The 19,984-nt window shown below is 46.1% G+C and overlaps 1 long non-coding RNA gene across 2 annotated transcripts; it reads right to left on the reverse strand.

Annotated features, from left to right (window-relative positions):
• Positions 1 to 1,013: 1,013 nt before the first annotated feature.
• On the reverse strand, positions 1,014 to 7,440 carry LOC142049569 (uncharacterized). Of its 2 annotated transcripts, XR_012657757.1 has the most exons (3): positions 7,018 to 7,264; positions 2,526 to 2,851; positions 1,014 to 2,041 (listed from the first exon to the last, which is right to left on the reverse strand). It is a non-coding gene; the product is annotated as an uncharacterized LOC142049569 (long non-coding RNA). The 2 variants fall into 2 exon arrangements; XR_012657756.1 differs by lacking the exon at positions 1,014 to 2,041 and having other exon boundaries at positions 2,142 to 2,851; positions 7,018 to 7,440.
• Positions 7,441 to 19,984: the final 12,544 nt, after the last annotated feature.

Raw genomic sequence — 19,984 nt, forward strand, 5'->3', positions numbered from 1 at the left:
TCGCGGCTCGGGGACAGGCAGCGTCGGTCGGCGGGTGGTGAGCGGTTGTATCATTTGTGTTTATGGTTTTTCCCTTTTTTTCCCTTTTCACTTTTATTATATTATAATTATCATTTATACTGTAATAATAATCATTATTATAATTACTATTTTATTGTCATTATTAAACTGTTCTTATCTCAACCCACAAGTTTTTTTTCTTTTGCAAAAGTGTTTTCCTAAAGATCAGCCTTGAAGATTAGATGTGCCTTTAACATTAATGATATGCTTCTATTAAGATCTGCACACTATGCAGCAGAGATCTGCAAAGCTGTTTGTGGCAAAGCATATTAGTGTAGGCAAGCAATGGAATCCCTTTGCTTGAGGTAAGCAAGTTGGCATCCTTCTGAACAAAATGTCCAAACATATGTGTCATGGTACAAAAAAAACACAAAAATGAACGGGTGCTAGTGGATGGCCAATTTTCAATCATGTATACTTTGGAAGACGTTTGTTTTGTGCACTGATATTTAGTGAGATGAGAATTTCAGTGAATGCCATGAAGGAAGCCTATGTTGCTGTGGAAGATCTCTGCAGTTCACTGGGGGTGGGCGAGAGGAAGGAAATTGGGTATATTCTCATACCCCATCTTGTACATTTAAATCCTGGGATGGAGAGCTAATATTGGAAAGATTTATCCTCTATGGATATTATGTTTCAGTCGCTCTTATGTTCCCCTCGCTTCTAGGAGGAATGTGGAGACAAATATCCATGTTGAGGAAGGTAGAATTAATTCTCCCCATTCCTCATCCCAGTATCATGTAGTTAGGCTGACATAAGATGGCAAATTACTTTTAATGGGCAGAGGGGATAATATATAAATAGCAAGGCTCTTTTGTTTGCATTAAATATTAGTTTATTGATAAATTGGTATCAGAAATAAATTTTTGTGACATAAACCAGACATTTTGTCACAAGTGGAGTCCCCCAGGGATCGATATTGGGCCCAATGTTATTCAACATCTTCATAAGTGATCTGGATAATGGGATCAAGTGTAGCCTGATGAAGTTTGCGGATGACACCAAGTTGAGTGTGGAAGTAGACACTCCAGAAGGGAGAGCTGCTCTGCGGGAAGATCTGGATAGGCTGGAAGAGTGGGCCAACAAGAACCTTATGGAGTTCAGCAGGGACAAGTGTAAGGTCTTGCACCTGGGAAAACATAATCCGGGAGTGCAGCACAGACTGAGATCCACCTGGCTGGAGAGCAGCTCTGTGGAAAGGGAAGCGGGGGTCCTGGTGGACAGGAAGCTCAATATGAGCGAACAGTGAGCTGCTGCGGCCAAGAAGGCCAACAGGATGCTGGGTTGCATCTAAAAGGGCATTGTGGTGAATCACGACACGGACTCCATATTCATGCACAAGCAAAGCCAAAGCCGTTTGTTAGCAAGAGATCAGCCTTAATATAGCCTGCCTCCTGAGCTAGTATTTTTCCCTTCTCTCCGCCTCTGAATGTGTTCTATCACACTAGCTCCATATATGGTATAAACATAGATAAGCGCACTGTTCTGCTTCGGTGCTCCAGCTGTGCCCCTGACCTTCTGTCCCACATTTCAAGGCCTCAGTTCTGTGTTTTTGTGGGTTGTTTTTCTATCCCATGGCTTGCGTCCAACAAGGGCGATGAGATCTCCGGTGCTGTCATGGGAGGCCACATTCACTTATTCCACAATTCCCCCTTCTTTTTCAACTATCAATATGGTTTTCAGAGATTTATCTATTAAACGGTGTAAGCATTGTAATAAGCATAGGATACAGATAACAATACACAAAAATATTCCAATGCAAAAGATTACATACTTCACAAGGGTGTTTACCAATCCGCCCAGACCTAGCCCACCAAAGAACTGATCAGGCCAACTCCAATCACTGTCCATTTGCAGTTTCTGCAGGTTTTGTTCTAGCTGCTGAATACTTTTGTGAATAGATTCAGAATGAACGAGTCTTGGTTTATGGCTTTCGCCAGTGTTACCCAAACATTGTTAGATGATGGCAGCTTGGGTAACCCTGGTGTCGTGGTTTAGCCGGCAACTCAGCCCCACACAGTCGCTCGCTCACTCCCCCACCGGTAGATGGGGGAGAGAATCAGAAGGGTAAAGCTCGTGGGTTGAGATAAGAACAGTTTAATAATTATAATTAAAAGAAACAACAACAGAAATGCAATGGAAAGGAGAACAACGAGAGGCGCGAAACCCGGGGGAGGGGGAAGGGAATGAACCGCCGAAACAAACCGCACACGACGCAGCCGCTCACCGCCCGCCGAACCAACGCCGCGCCTCCCTGAGCCGCAAACTGCCCCCCCTTAATGTACTGGTCATGGTGTCACATGGTATGGAATGAACCTGCCATTGGCCAGTCAGGGTCAGCCGCCCCTGACATGGCCCTGCCCCTCCCAGCCTCCCGCCGAAGTGGCAGAGCGTGGGAAGCTGGAAAGGTAGCTGACCCCCCACAGTGAGGAGAATTAACCCCTTCTCAGCCAAAACTAGCACACCTGGCCAAGAACATACCCAGTTACATGAACAGATTATAAATACAATCAACAAACAGAGCATCTTCATTTTCCTTCAGTAGGGTTTGGTTCTTCCGATACGGAATTTTCTGTTGAGGGTTGATACCGATACGGCCGAACACAACGGGCTGGGATCCAGCGATGTCCTGACCCTGTGGAGACACAAGCATAACCTCTCCCCCATGTTATTAGGGGGAAGGGACCCTCCGTTATCCCGGATTCTAAATTTCATACAAGGACCTGCGCCTTTCCTTCAGTGCTCTGCCGGTCTGTTTGCAGAGAGAGATAGTGTCGGCTCATTGGGGGACCTGTATCGGAAAAATTAAAAAAGTTAAGGACATAGAGTGCTTTTGCTAAACACTCTTGTGGAGTTAAGGTTCCAGCTCCCCTGCTTTGTTGTAACAACATGCATTTTAAGGTGTTATGTGCTTGTTCAACGATGGCTTGCCCTGTGGGGGAGTGAGGAATACCTGTGATGTGTTTCACCCCCCAATCTTGAAAAAAGGTTAGTAGACGATGTGAGAGAGAGGCTGGGCCATTATCGGTCTTAATTATACGTGGGATACCTAAGGATGCAAAGGCACAGGTAAAGTGTTTGCTTATGTCTCGGGCTCTTTCTCTCAATGATAAGAAGCTGTTGTGGTTTAGCCAGCAGCTCAGCCCCTCACAGTCGCTCGCTCACTCCCCCACCGGTAGATGGGGGAGAGAATCAGAAGGGTAACACTTGTGGGTTGAGATAAGAACAGTTTAATAATTAAAATTAAAAGAAACAACAACAGAAATGCAATGTAACGGAGAACAACGAGAGGCACAAAACCCGGGGTGGGGGGTGGGGGTGGTGGTGAAGGGAGGGGGAAGGGGAATTAACCGCCGAAACAAACTGCATGCGATGCAGCCGCTCACCGCCGCGCCTGCCCCGAGCCGCAAACTGCCCCCCCTTAATATACTAGTCATGGTGTCACATAGTATGGAATGAACATGCCATTGGCCAGTTGGGGTCAGCCGCCCCTGACATGGCCCTGCCCCTCCCAGCCCCCCCCCCCCGCCACTCGGGAAGCTGGAAAGGTAGCCAACCCCCCACGGTGAGGAGAATTAACCCCTTCTCAGCCAAAACCAGCACAGAAGCGAAAATTGCTCCCGAGAAGGTATCAACAGAAACGTGAATATATTTCAAGCGACCAAATATTGGAAAATGGGTAACATCTGTTTGCCATAATTCTAAGGCAGTCAATCCCCTAGGATTAATGCCTGCGCGTGATATTGTGCTAAATAAGCCTTGGCAGTCTGGACAAGCACTAGTAATGTCACGGGCTTGTACAGACGTCAAAGAAAACATTTTTTGTAACGCTTTCGCATTTTGGTGAAAAAACGCGTGGGAAATCCGGGCTTGTTCCATCATATTGGGAAGTACTTGAACAGGCATGGTCAGGGCATCTGCTCGCCATTCGCCTTCAACCAAAGGGCCAGGGAGAGTCGTATGCGCTCTAATATGCATAATAAAATAAGGTTCTTTTCTGTCATTCAAAAGACGGGAGAGCTGGAATAGCTAGTGGAATAATAGCGGATGAGAAATGTCCTGCAAACATTCATTTTCTAAACGAGATACTAGCCCGGCTACATAAGCTGAGTCTGTTACAATACTGAGGGGTTCTTGCCAAAGTTGAAAAGCTCGGACTACTGCAGTGAGTTCCACAATTTGTGGAGAACCATCAGCATGGCTGATATCTGACAACCAAGTTTGAGTACATGGATCTTTCCACACAATAACCGCCCGTCCGGTTCGACCTGATCCATCGGTAAATATGGTGAGGGCTGATAGAGGTATATGTCTTCTGTTTAGGGTTTCATATAATATAAAGTCGTGTTGGATCAACTCGTGGCTCGGGTTATGATTATCTAGCTGACCAGGAAAGTCTACTAAAGCCGTTTGAAAGCCTACAGAAGTTTGCATCAAATACTGTAACATATGTGACGACACTGGTACAATGATTCTGGCAATATCTTGTCCTGCTAATACTGTGAGTCGTTGTCGTCCTTTCATAATTAGCAGGGCAAAGCTTTCAGGATGCGTCGCGACGGTCTTATGTAACTGATAAGCAAGAAATATCCATTCGATTATCACTAAGGGGTCATTGCATGTTACATCCCACTGATAAAGCAGTGCATGTGGCTGAGTAGATGGATTCAAGATGACTAGTTGAAAGGGTAGTTCAGGGCAGGCGCGATCTGCTTGACGCGAAGCGATAGCGTCAGAAACCTTTGGCAGTGCCACCGTCGCTTCAGGGGTTAAAACGCGAGGTGATAAAAGCTCAGGGTTGCCTTTCAATAGAGAAAATAAAGGGCTTAATTCATGATTCGTAATACCTAACAGAGGTCAAACCCAATTAATAGTACCTAAGAGTTTTTGTAAATCATGAAGTGTCTTGACATTAGTTTGGATTTTTACATGTTGTGGCCTGATTTTTTGTTCTGTTATTCTCCACCCTAAATACTGCCATGGGCTCGCCCGTTGAATCTTCTCTGGTGCAATTTGCAGACCGGCCTGCTTTATTTGGTGGGATGCAAACGCTAAGGTCATTTGCATATATTCATCAGATTCTGCGGCTATAAGGATATCATCCATATAGCGATAGATAAGTGCTTCAGCAAATTGTTCACGTACTGGGGATAGGGCTTTCGCTACAAACCATTGACATATTGTAGGGCTATTTTTCACGCCTTGTGGCAATACTACCCAATGATAGCATTTGTGGGGCTCACTAATATTAATGGAAGGGACTGAAAACACAAATTTAGGGGCATCGTTAGGATGCAAAGGAATTGTAAAGAAATGGTCTTTTAAATCAAGAACAGTAAGATGCCAATTGCGGGGGATCATGGCAGGTGATGGCATGCCTGGTTGTAGCGCACCCATATCCTCCATTACAGCATTAACTTTCCTTAGGTCATGTAAGAGACGCCATTTGCCACTTTTCTTCTGAATTACAAACACAGGTGAATTCCATGGACCAGTGGTAGGTACTATGTGTCCTGCACGTAATTGTTCGTCAACTAATTCGTGTAAATGGTGCAATTTGACAACAGGCAGGGGCCACTCTTCCACCCATACCGGAGTTTGTGTTGTCCATGTCAATTCTAAGGTGGCTTGCACCGCAGTGGCCCTCAGGGTAAATTTGACCCAATTTGCACCCCCCACTGACTCATACAGTCCCGTCCCCATAATGTAATTGGTGTTGCTAATACAAACGGGCGCACCGACGCTACATGTTTGTCAGGCCCTTCGACTGATATCATGTTTTTACTCTGCAAAGGTAAAGCATTCCCGCCAATTCCAGTTACAGCTTCCCCAAGTTGCACCAGAGACCAGTCTTTGGGCCACAGTTCTTTAGAGATGACGGTGACATCAGCACCAGTGTCAATACCGGCTAATCAGAGAGATTTCTTGTCTTTCGTCGTCAGGGTACAGTGCAGCATGGGGCGCGTAGCACTCACTGTTTGGGCCCACAAAATATGCGGGGCTCCTGTTGATTCAAAGCCTTGACACCCTTGTACTGTGTCAGTGGTTTGTGGGGGATGGGCATTAAAGTAGACTAACTGGGCTATTCGTGAGCCTTGCACAATAGTGCAAGGTGGGGTGGGAGTCCAGGCCATAATTTTGATTTCACCAGAGTAATCTGAATCAATAACGCCGGGTAAAACAAATAGCCCTTGCAGGGTTGTAGACAATCATGGGGCACCAGGGTAAAAGATTTCATGACCAACCCCAACATGTTCCTTGAATATGGGGATCCCAGGCCATATTCTATCACTCCTCGTCGCATTTCCTTAATAATGGAAAAGTTAAGTCCTTCCCATCTCGGTTGTTGATTGGGATCATAGATGACAGGGGATACAATCTTTGCGGCCAGCTTGTAATCCCCAGCGGCTAATGGCTCTCTGCGGATCGCTTGCCATTGATCATGTGGGTCGGGGGGATACAAATTAGGTTCTTTCTCTGGGTCAATGGGTCCAGGATCAAATGGGTCATCAGGGTCATCATCACTGTTCGAGGACCCTAGGTAAACTTGAGTCTTACATCAGGTGCCTTCCCTTTTTTCTGGGACCTCAGATTTAGCTGGCATTAGGGGGGCAGCAGGTAGAGCAGCGGAGTCACACTCTCCGGCATCTCGGTAACTAGCTTCCTGCTTGTGCATAAGCTCTAATATTTGTCTCCAGGGAGTTAAGAGCTCTGCCACAATTTTATCCGACCTTGTTGCTCTATCCCACAATTTAACTCCTGCTTCGTCCCAAGTTTCAGAGTTAAAAATGTTAACTGCATCGACCCCCTCACAGTTTATCGATACCCACTTCAAAAGTCTCTTTAATGACTGCGGGTCGATATCAACCTTGTGCTTTTGTAGGAGTCCCTCCATTAGGCTCCGTACTGACTTCTCCTCGGACGTTATATTACTCCCCATAGTTCCCCACAGCTCACCTCACTCGATGAGGGATTCCAGCCGGCTCTTGCTTCCTTTCAGCAGCACTTCAGTCCTGTGGGGCTCGCCACCGGTTCACCTTCTTCGGTCGATTTGTCGCTCCTCACACGGGGCACCATTTGTGACGATTCAGGACACGGACTCCGTATTCATGCACAAGCAAAGCCAAAGCTGTTTGTTAGCAAGAGATCAGCCTTAATAGAGTCTTCCTCCTGAGCTAGTATTTTTCCCTTCTCTCCGCCTCTGAATGTGTTCTATCACACTAGCTCCATATATGGTACAAACATAGATAAGCACACTCTTCTGTTTCGGTGCTCCAGCTGTGCCCCTGACCTTCTGTCCCGCATATCAAGGCCTCAGTTCTGTGTTTTTGTGGGTTGTTTTTCTATCCCATGGCTTGCGTCCAACAAGGGCGATGAGATCTCTGGTGCTGTCACAGGAGGCCACATTCACTTATTCCACAGGGCATCACCAGCAGAGATAAAGAAGTAATTATCCCACTCTACTCAGCGCTCGTCAGGCCACACCTGGAGTACTGTGTACAGTTCTGGTCCCCTCTATACAAAAAAAGATGTGGACAGGCTGGAAGGGGTCCAGAGAAGGGCCACCAAGATGATCAAAGGACTGGGAAGCCTGCCATATGAGGATAGGCTGGGAGAACTGGGTTTGTTCAGCCTTGAGAAAAGGAGGCTTAGAGTCCAACCTAGAAAGGCTGGACTAGATGATCCCTGAGGTCCCTTCCAACCCGGGAGTCTGTGATTCTGTGATTTTCCTTTCTCAAGCATCCACCTAGTTGTGCCAAGCCCACTGGCCAGTCAAATAGCATGTTTGTAAGCTTATAATTTAGGATTAACTGAAAACACAGACAGTTTTTGATGCATTGTGGTAATGCTGTCTTAATTTGTTCCCATCCTTTACATATGGCAGACAGTAACTGGAGCCAGTTTTTGGCATAAATGAACACAAAATGAATCATGATCATGATCATTATCAATTTCTTGTTCAGACCAGGTCTTCCATGAATTAGGAACTAATTGGAAAATTTTTGCTGAATGTTACAGAGATAAATCCAACCTCCTGTTTGGCCCTGGAATAACAGTAGACAGAAAGAAAATGGTATATTCCAGTGAAGCGCCAAAGCCAAAAATCAAAAACATTTTCCATTTTCGAAGTCTATTTCTGGCTACAATTTTTGCATTAAAAATGAAAAACCTGACTTAGGTAACAAACATTGTCTGTCTTCATTCTCAGTTATACATTCTGGAAAAATGGATGAATGCTTTTCTAAATATTTTTAATTTCAAAATGTTGTTAGTGTTTGAAAAAATATTTTAGCAGACTATGATAAAATATATAATATTTATTATTTAAAATATAAAAGAACAAAAATCTTTCATTTATAGGATGAAATAAGTACCTTAAATTCTCATCTTCCATGATCATAAACAACACTAGCTGGTTTACTTGCTGTTTTAATGCCAAGTGCTACAATAGTATGGTAGTTACAAAAAATGTGTAGTTGTTGAAAAATTATGTCATAAATGGATCGATCAGTGTCTGTACTTTAAGGAAACAAATTCAAGGATATTGTAGAACAAGCAAATTAGTGCGATAACTTCATACAGAGATGTAGATGACAAATATTTAGTCATACTGAAATCAAAATATAAAGAGCCATTGCTTTTCTAAGTGCATAGAGTAACAAGCCAGCCTGATGCTTTTCTCCCTTATATAAACAACAAAATGAGTATAAGTAGGATGGTAGCAAGTGAAACCAGAAGAATTCCCCTAAAATTCATGTAAGCAGCCTCCATAAAATGATAACAAGAAAAGTTTGAAGCTAGGAATTCATATTAGTCTTCATAGCATACTTTCCTTGAAGATTTCCACAGAATTCTGCAAAGAATTGCCAATCTATCAGCATTAACTTACATCCTCAGTTTCTGTGTTGTTTTCCAAATGGGCTTGTGCACTGTTTATCACAACATTAGGAAAGGTTTTGCCAGCATGACTTCTAAGTTAGTTGTATTATTGTATTTGTATAAAACTCTACAGCCAGTGCATTTATTTCAGCACTTTTTCACCTGTTTGAAGGATCTGCTGAATTCATAGGCTTCATCCCATTCCCTCTGCATGGGGCTACAGTTCCTTCCCTTAGTGGAAAATTTCAGAGAAAATTCTGTGGAGAATGTTATGGCATTGTCTTTTTTTTTTTTTCCCATCTTAAGTATATTTATTTGTGAATGGAATGCCTTAGTTTTATATTTTTACCCAATAATAATTGCACTTGCAGCGTTAGCACAAAAGTGAAATGAATAAAGCAAAATCAGTCAATTGTTTTATCATCTAGAGAGAAAGAAAATATTTCAGTTAGCTTTATCTACTAATAGGAAGATCCAGAAAACAATAAAGTTATTTGTAGCATACCAAATATGGGTAAGAACACTTCTCAACTCCCTAACACAAATGTCTTGTATCTCTTTTGCAGGTGCAGCAGGTACAGAGTGAGCTAAGCACAGGGAATGGACAAGGCTTCATCAACATACCTGAGCTTTCTAGCAGGCACAGTGATGCAGGGGTAAGGGATAATTTACTATTGGAAGAGATCACCTACAGATTACTGTTCTCTGGAGCAAGGGGTGGACAAAATAAAAAATTGTGACTTTCTAGAAGTCTCTCTGAAATGAATCGGTACACATTACTGCTTAGACAGAGCTAGTTGTATAAGTAGTCTAACTCTAAAAGAAGAGCACTCAATTAAAAGAAAATCACAAGTGCTTTCCTTTCTAATTTAAATAATTCAGCGAGCTATTTAGTAGCTTTACCTGCACTGATACTTTAGCAGGATATTTATTCTTTTTAAAGAGTGGTAGTGATTTTTGTAAAAGAGACATAACATTATTAGAATACAGTAATGTGAACACTTCAGAATATAAGTAACTTCTATCATATAAGTAGTCCCACAGAAGTCAACAGTGCTTTGAGTGCTTCCCTGTTTGCATTTCTGGGCACTTGATGCTATTTCTTTTATTTTGAATCACTGAGGTTTATGTGAATTATGTTCACTCTAGAAATATATTATCTAAAGATTTTTTTTATATTTATATTGACACAATATACAGCTATGGTACAAATTTTATGAATGCCAGAGAGTAAAGTACCTTTTCCAAGCACGCCAACATTCATCATGAACTGACATCTCTGCAAACTGTTTATGTTTCTGTCACATTCACAGTTATTGGATCTGGGCTTATTCCTGCAAACAATTAGAATAATTGAATCATAGAATTGTTTAGGTTGGAAAAGACCCTTAAGATCATTGAGTCCAACCATTAACCTAACACTGCCAAGTCCACCACTAAACCATGGCCCTAAGTGCCACATCTACACGTCTTATAAATACCTCCGGGGATGGTGGCTCAACCACTTCCCTGGGCAGCCTGTTCCAATGCTTGACAACCCTTTCGGTGAAGAAATTTTTCAGAATACCCAATCTAAACCTCCCCTGACGCAACTTGAGGCCGTTTCCTCTCATCCTATCACTTGTTACTTGGGAGAAGAGATCGAGACCCACCTCACTGCTACTGGGCAGCTTTCCAGCCACTCTTCCCCAAGCCTGTAGTGTTGCATGGGGTTGTTGTGACCCAAGTGCAGGACCTGGCACTTAGCCTTGTTGAATCTAATACAATTGGCCTTGGCCCATCGATCCAGCCTGTCCAGATCCCTCTGTAGAGCCTTCCTACCCTCAAGCAGATCAACACTCATGCCCAACTTGGTGGTGTCTCCAAACTCGATCCCCTCATCCAGATCACTCATAAAGATATTAAACAGAACTGGCCCCAATACTGAGCCCTGGGAAACATCACTTGTGACCAGCCGCCAACTGGACTTAACTCCATTCACCACAACTCTTTGGGCCCAGCCATCCAGCCAGTTTTTCACCCAGCAAAGAGTACGCCCGTCCAGGCCATGAGCAGACAGTTTCTCCAGGAGAATGCTGTGGGAAACGGTGTCAAAGGCTTTACTAAAGTCCAGGTAGACAACATCCACAGCCTTTCCCTCAGCCACTAAGCGCACCACCTTGTCATAGAAGGAGATCAGGCTAGTCAAGCAGGACCTGTCTTTCATAAACCCATGCTGACTGGGCCTGATCACCTGGGTGTCCTGCACATGCCGCGTGATGGCATGCAAGATGATCTGCTCCATAACCTTCCCCAACACCGAGGTTAGACTGGCAAGCCTGTAGTTCCCCAGATCCTCCCTTCCAGCCCTTCTTGTAGATGGGCATCACATTTGCTAACCTCTAGTCAACTGGGACCTCCCCGGTTAGCCAGGACTGCTGATAAATGATTGAAAGTGGCTTGGTGAGCACTTACACCAGCTCCCCCGGTACCCTCGGGTGGATCCCATCCGGCCCCATGGACTTGTGTGTGTCTAAGCCGTGTAACAGGTCGCTAACCATTTCCTCTTGGATTATGGGGGCTTCATTCTGCTCCCCGTCCCTGTCTTCCAGCTCAGGGGGCTGGGTACCCCCAGAACAACTGGTCTTAGTATTAAAGACTGAGGCAAAGAAGGCATTAAGTACCTCAGCTTTTTCGTCATCCTTTGTCACTATGTTTCCCCCCCGCACCTAATAAAGGATGGAGATTCTCCTTAGCCCTCCTTTTGTTGCTAATGTATTCATATAAACTTTTTAAATTGTCTTTTACAGCAGTAGACAGATTAAGTTCTAGCTGGGCTATGGCCCTTCTAATTTTCTCCCTGCATAACCTCACGACATCCTTGTAGTCCCCCTGAGTTGCCTGCCCCTTCTTCCAAAGGTCATAAACTCTCCTTTTTTTCCTGAGTTCCAGCCAAAGCTCTCTGTTCAGCCAGGCCAGTCTTCTTCCCCACCGGCTCATCTTTTGGCACATGGGGATGGCCTGATCCTGTGCCTTTAAGATATCCTTCTTGAAGAATGTCCAGCCTTCCTGGACCCCTTTGCCCTTCAGGACTGCCTCCCAAGGGACTCTGTCAACCAGGCTCCTAAACAGGCCGAAGTCTGTCCTCCAGAAATCCAAGGTGGAAGTTCTGCTACCCCACCCCCCCCATCTTCTCTGAGAATCAAAAACTCTATCATTTCATGATCGCTATGCCCAAGATGGCCTCCAACCATCACATCACCCACAAGTCCTTCTCTGTTTGCAAACAACAGGTCCAGCAGGGGCACCTTCCCTAGTTGGCTCGCTCACCAGCTGTGTCAGGAAGTTATCTTCCACACTCTCCAGGAACCTCCTAGACTGTTTCCTCTCTGCTGTATTGTATTTCCAGCAGACATCTGGTAAATTGAAGTCCCCCATGAGAGCAAGGGCTAGTGATTGTGAGACTTCTCTCTGCTGCTTATAGAATATTTCATCTGCCTCTTCATCCTGGTTGGGTGGTCTATAAGAGACTCTCATCATGTTATCTGCTTTGTTGGCCTTTCCCTTGATTCTTACCCATAAACACTCAGCCCTTTCATCACCATCGTCAAGCTCTAGACAGTCAAAACACTCCCTAACATACAGGGCTACCCCGACGCCTCTCCTTCCTTGCCTATCCCTTCTGAAGAGTTTATAGCCATCCATTGCAGCACTCCAGTTGTGCGAGCCATCCCACCATATTTCTGTGATGGCAACTATATCATAATTTTCCAGCTGCACAACGGCTTCCAGCTCCTCCTGTTTGTTGCCCATGCTGCGTGCGTTGGTGTAGATGCACCTCAGTTAGGTTGTTGATCCTGCCACCTTTTTTTGGGGAGAAGCCCTAATTCCTATGTGATTGTTCTCAGGCGCTTCCATGGTTTCTAACACATCAATAACCCTTGCGTCTTTGTTGCCTGTGCTGGTTTTGGCTGAGAAAGGGTTAATTCTCTTCACTGTAGTGCCTGTAGTAGTCAGGGACCTTTCCAGCTTCCCATGCTCTGCCACGTGGGCAGGAGGCTGGGAGGGGTGGGCCATGGCCGGGGCAGCTGACCCCGACTGGCCAATGGGATGTTCATTCCATACTATGTGTCATGGTTTTAGCTGGGATAGGGTTAGTTTTCTTCACTCTAGCTGGTATAGTGCTGTGCTTTGAAATTAGCATGGAAAAAAAAACCTGTTGAGGTAACACACAGATGTTTGGGCTGTTGCTGGGTAGCGCTTGTACTAGTCAAGGACATTTCTAGCTTCCCATGCTCTGCTGGGTGCACAAGAAGCCAGGAGGGGAGGGGGCACAGCTAAGAGAGCGGATTCAAACTGACCAAAGGGATATTCCATATCATGTAACGTCATGCCCAGTATGTTAACTGGGAGGGGCTGGCCGGGGGGAGGAGGGAGCAATCGCGGCTCGGGGCCAGGCAGCATCGGTCGGCGGGTGGTGAGCGGCTGTATCGTTTGTGTTTCTGTGGGTTTTTTTCCTTTTTTTCCCTTTCCCTTCCTTTTCCATTTTATTATATTAACATTATTGTCATTATTATCATAATAATTGGTACTATTATTATAATTTTATTGTAATCATTAAACTGTGCTTATCTCAACCCACAAGTTCTTTTGCTCATCCGATTCTCTTCCCCATCCCACAGGGGTGGGGGGGGGGGGAAGTGAGCGAGTGGCTGCGTGGTGTTCAGTTGCCAGCTGAGGCTGAACCACGACACCATGTGATGCCATGACCAGTATATTAATGGGGGCAGTTGAAGCTTGGGGACTGGTGGCGTTGGGTTGGTGGGTGGCTGCATCATGGGTGGTTTGTTTTGGTGGTTCACTCCCCTTCCACCCTGCGCCGGGTATCGCGCCTCTCATTGTTTTCCTTTCCATTGCATTTTTTTTGGTTGTTGTTTTATTTTAATTATTAAAATGTTCTTATCTCAACCCATGAGCTTTACCCTTCTGATTTTCTCCCCCATCCCACCGGTGGGGGAGTGAGCGAGCGGCTGCGTGGGGCTGAGTTGCCAGCTAAACCACAACACTGCCGCATGGATCTCTATCCCCTACCTCCACTGAGATGGCAGACCAAAGGACCTCGCTAGTGCACTGTCCCTGAAACATTGGCGTGCTGCCCCTATGCTTATCTCTAGCAAGCCCGGCTTTATCCCTTTCCCCCTTCAAATCTAGTTTAAAGCTCTTACAGTGAGCCCTACTAACTCCTGTGTGAAGATCCTTTTCCCCCTTTGAGACAGGTGTACCCCATCTGTCGCCAGCAGGCCTGGTGTTGCGCAGACCAACTGTACTGCTTCAGCCTCAGCTGGCAACTGAACACCACGCAGCCGCTCGCTCGCTCCCCCCCACCCCTGTGGGATGGGGAATAGAATCGGAAGAGCAAATGAACTTGTGGGTTGAGATAAGCACAGTTTAATAATGACAATAAAATAATAATGATAATAATGATTATTATAATAATGACAGTAATGTTAATATAATAAAAGGGAAAAGGAAGGGAAAAAAGGAAAAAAACCCACAGAAACACAAACGATACAACCGCTCACCACTCGCTGACTGACGCTGCCCGGCCCCGAGCCGCGATTGCTCCCTCCCTCCCCCGGCCAGCTCCTCCCAGGTATCATACTGGGCATGACGTTACATGATATGGAATATCCCTTTGGCCAGTTTGAATCCGCTCTCTTAGCTGTGCCCCCTCCCCTCCTGGCTTCTTGTGCACCCAGCAGAGCATGGGAAGCTAGACATGTCCTTGACTAGTACAAGCGCTACCCAGCAACAGCCTAAACATCTGTGTGTTATCTCAACAGGTTTTTTTTGCATGCTAAGTTCAAAGCACAGCACTATGCCAGCTAGAGTGAAGAAAATTAACTCTATCCCAGCTAAAACCATGACACAACCCATGATCAAAAAACCCCAAATTTTGCCGGTGACACCAGGCTCGGAGCCAGGTATTGATCTGCTGGCTCTTCCTGTTTCTTTCCTCATCATTCCCTGCAACTGGAAGGATAGAGGAGAACACTACTTGTGCTCCTGATCCCTTAACCAGTTGTCCCAAAGCCCTGAAGTCATAGAATCATTAAGGTTGGAAAAGACCTCTACGATCATCAAGTCCAACCGTCAACCAAGTCTCTCTTCATTGCCCTCGGACTTTTTGTTGCAACTTCATCACTGCCTACCTGAAAAATCAGTAATGGATAATAATACAAGGGCTGTACCAGGGTAAGACGTTTTCTCTTCACATCTTTAACCCGGGCCCCAGGGAGGCAGCAGACTTCCCTAAGAAGTGGGTGCGCATATCGGGCCTTCTGTTCCCCTCAGGAGAGTCTCCTATGACAAAGACCTGTCTTTTTTTCTTTATGGAAGTGGTTTTGATGCAGGGCGTAGGCTGACTTAACCTTGGCAACACCTCCAAGCTAGATAAACCATCATCCTCGTTATTGTTCGGTTCCACTTGCAGAGCCTTGTACCTATTATGCAAGGACACCTGGGAAGGTGGGGTAGTCACAGAGGAGACGTGCCTGCTGCGCCAGGCAGGAACTTGTTGCCATTGCCCCCTATCCCTTAAGTCACTGTGTTCAGCCAAGTGGAGAGAGGACAGGGAATCCTCCGTATCATGCATCTTGCCTGCCTGTCGGGCCTGTCCCAGGGAAGGTAGGGTACGATTCCAGTAGTCTATCTCTCCCTCAGGCTCCCTGATACTCCTCAACTTACTTCCTCCCGGAGTTCCTCTACTTGGGCATACCTCACACAGGTGTGTTTACTACTGCCTTCTGGTACTGGCATAAGAGTAGGGCTCACCCTGCAGCCCGACACCTGGGCGGCAGCATGTTCCCACTAGAGCTCTGTCTGGGAAGCTGTGTCAGTCACGGCGGGTGCAGAGTTTAGAGAGAACATGGCCTTCTGCTGGAACGATACCGTTGCTCCCTGGTGGAACCGGCAGAGCTACAGCGCCCTTCCGTGCAAACTGCCGCGCCGTGCCCTTGCTGATGCACCACGCCCTGATGGCTAGCGCCCCCTAGGGGCTTCTTTTATACATTTTTGTGGGCTTGGCCGCTGCTGCTCCTGGCCCCATCCAGGTCTCGTCAAGCCGCTGTCTTGCAAGCCGCGTGCTCCTGGCGGCTCTCTCAGCTCTCCCTGAGCACTAGAGCGCTCCGCTGCGGATCGTGCCGGCACCGGAGCTGCTCGCCTCGGCAACTGAGTGCCTCTATATTCCTTCTAGGTTACCTGTCCCTGCTTCCACCTTCTGTATACTTCCTTTCTGTGTTTGAGCTTTGCTAGGAGCTCATTGCTCATCCATGCAGGCCTCCTGCCATTTTTGCCTGACTTCTTGTTCATTGGGATGGGCTGCTCTTGAGCATGGAGGAGGTGGGCCTTGAATATTAACCAGCTTTCTTGGGCTCCTCTTCCCTCTAGGGCCTTATCTTATGAGACTCTTCAAAGCAAATCTTTGAAGAGGCCAATGTTTGTTCTTCTCTCAAGTCCAGGGCTGTGAGCTTGCTTTTTGCCTTGTTCCCTTCTCTCAGGATTCTGAACTCCACCATCTCATGGTCACTGCAGTCAAGGCTGCCTTTGACCTTAACATCCCCAATGAGCCCTTCCTTGTTTGTATGAGGTCCAGCACAGCACCTCTCCTTGTTGACTCCTCTATTGTTTGGATAAGGAAGTTGTCATCGATGCTTCCTGGATTGCTTATGCCCTGCTGTGGTGTCCCTCCAACAGATATCGGGGTGGTTGAAGTCCCCCAGGAGGACCAGGGCCTGCAAATGTGAGACTGCTTCTAGCTGTCTTTGGAAGGCCTCGTTCACTTGTTCTTTCTGATCAGGTGGCCTATAGCAGACACCCACTACAATGTCACCCATACAAGTCTGCTCTTTAATCCTTACCCATAAGCTCTCAACAGGCTCCTCATCCATCCCCAGGCAGAGCGCCATGCATTCCGGACGCTCTCTCACTTAAAGGGCAACTCTACCTCCTTGCCTCCCCGGCCTGTCCTTCTTAAAGAGCTTGTATCCCTCCATTGCAACACTCCAGTCATGCGAGCTACCCCACCACACCTCTGTGATCCCAACAAGATCATAGCCCTGCAACAGCACACAGATCGCTAATTCCTCATGTTTATTCTCCATGCTGTGTGCGTTAGTGTACAGGCACTCGAGAGAGGCACGCCAGCACGCTGATTTCCCAGAAAGGAAGTGCACAGCTATAAAAAAACCCATATACAATTATATGCAACATATACAATATATACATATATAGAAAGATATATATAAAGGCGAGTACAAATATGTATAAATGTACTATTTATTTATTCATAGATACACTATTATATACATATTCACATATGTATATGGGCAAATATATATTTGCCCATGGTTGTGCAGGATCTTACAGCTACCTGTAAGACCATTGTGTGGTGCAGGCTGGTGCTGTATGTATTTCCTTATCCTTAGGGAAATGCTGCAAAGAGGCAGAGGACTGCCCATGCAGTCAAGACTGTCCTGTTAGACAACGATTACTGCAAAAGCAGGCTTTGGGACACAGGCTGCAGCCCCGTGCTCTTAGAGACCACAGCTACTGCAGAAAGAACAAGCAGGTCAGTAAGAGCAATGGGGGTACTGCAGAACTGAAAGACCATGATTATCATTTGGGCACAGAGGAGTGGCAGGCAGGGTGGTGGTGATAAAAGGGCTGGTGGGGCTATTAGTTCTGGGGCCTTGGCTTATAGGCTAGCAAAACAGAAAAAAAAGATACAAGAAAATGCTAATTAGGAAAAGTTTGTGTTGCTGCAAGTGTCATGTTGGCAAGGGGTTACGGGGACCATAAGGCCCCTTCAGTGCAAACTGCCTTTCTGAACTTGATGGGCCGGTGAACATGTCTTCCACTAGGGTAGAAAATCTCCCCCTTCACTACATGAAGCCTATGAAACATTTGTTTGGGGTGTAGAGCAAATTTTTGACCATTTACGCCAGCTGCTTGAACCTGGTGGTTATGCTCAGCTCTATGTTGAAACTCTTTATATTCTCCCGCTATTAATTGAAACAATATGAATGCAGAGAGAATTTTAGACTGAATCAGTACTCTCCTGCAAAGTAGAAGATGTATTTTGAACAGACTTTCCGCCTGGCTATCATTATTGTAAAAGCTGTTGGGGGTGGAGTTTGCAGAACCCATTCCAAAACTATAGACAAAACCCAGAGCTATTTAATTGATCTAAATAACAGTGACAATAACCTCTGTTTTGCTGGGAGTCTCACAGCACTTATAGCAGTGAGGGACCTGACATGCAGAACTGTTAAGCAGAGCAGAACAGCTACATGACAAACTGGGGTGGCCTGTGCCACCCCATGCTGAGTGTCATGCTGAGTTGTTTGAGGATCTGCTACATCTTAATATATGCATAATATCTGTTTATACATATTTGTACACTCCTTTAGATATATATTTCTATGTGGATATTGTATATAAATATATATATATCTTTATAGCTGTGTGCTTCCTGGACCAAGTGAAATGGACAGCCAGTCAGAGAGTGGTCTGAGATCCTGTGGGTATGACAGTGTCAAAAAATGGCACATGGGGAATGACTCTGTCAAAAGTGGCGGTCTCCCTGTATGTAGTGAGAGGGGGCTTCCTTTTCTGACATACTTCTGGGTACACTGGTAGGGGCAGCTAGTCCTAGCAGCCAATTACAGGGCAGTATGAAAACACACAGGGCGTGACATTGTCAAAAATGGTGCCTTCCTGCCATAAAATAGTGGCTGAAACAACATGGCAGATCCTGTACATTTAGAGGGAGGGGCCTCCTGCTCTGATATCCTTCTGGGGTAAACAGGAAGTGGGTGGCTGGTCCAGCCAGCCAATCACAGGGCTGCCTGGGAGCACATGGGTATGACTATGTCAAGAAATGGCTGTCAGCCAATCACAGAGCAGTTTGAAAACATGGGGGTGTTGTGGTTTAGCCAGCAACTCAAGCCCCACACAGTCACTCGCTCACTCACTCCCCCACCGGTGGGATGGGGGAAGAGAATCAGAAGGGTAACACTCATGGGTTGAGATAAGAACAGTTTAATAATTAAAATAAATAAATAAATAAAAACAACAAAAAAATACAACAGAAAAAAAAATCATGAGAGGCACAAAACCCGGGGGGTTTTTCCCAGGGGGAAATGAGGCACCAAAACACAACCACCCACCAACCCCAACACCACCCCTCCCCAAACTGCAACTGCCCCCATTAATATACTGGTCATGGTGTCACATGGTATGGAATGAACATCCCATTGGCCAGTCGGGGTCAGCTGCCCTGGCTGTGGCCCCGCCCCTCCCAGCCTCCTGCCGACGTGGCAGAGCGCGGGAAGCTGGAAAGGGCCCTGACCGCCACAGGCACTGCAGTGAGGAGAATTAACCCCTTCTGAGCCAAAACCAGCACAGGGGGTTATGACATTTAGCAAAATGGCAGCTCCCTGCCATAAAATGGTGGCTGAAACAAAATTATGGTCCCCCATGTATGTAGGGGAAGGGGCTTCCTGGTCTGATGTACTTTTGGGTAAACTGGAAGGGGCGGATGGTCCTGCCAGCCAATCACAGCAGAGCATGTGAACAGAAGATGGGAGCGACTTCCAGGGAGAATAGAACATGTGGCTGCCTGCAGGGGGCAGGACTTCTGCTGGAAGCTGGGGGTGGGGCACCTGTCACTTCTTATCAGTGGTCCCTATAATACTGACAGGGCCATTGTTTTACTTTATCTGATTAAACATTAAAATAAGACAGTATTGCCACAATGCATCAAAAACTGTCTGTGTTTTCAGTTAATCCTAAATTATAAGCTTACAAACATGCTATTTGACTGGCCAGTGGGCTTGGCACAACTAGGTGGATGCTTGAGAAAGGAAAATCACAGAATCACAGTCTCCCGGGTTGGAAGGGACCTCAGGGATCGTCTAGTCCAGCCTTTCTAGGTTGGACTCTAAGCCTCCTTTTCTCAAGGCTGAACAAACCCAGTTCTCCCAGCCTATCCTCGTATGGCAGC

This window comes from Phalacrocorax aristotelis, chromosome W (assembly GCF_949628215.1).
Source record: "Phalacrocorax aristotelis chromosome W, bGulAri2.1, whole genome shotgun sequence".
In the NCBI taxonomy this organism is placed as follows: Eukaryota; Metazoa; Chordata; class Aves; order Suliformes; family Phalacrocoracidae; genus Phalacrocorax; species Phalacrocorax aristotelis.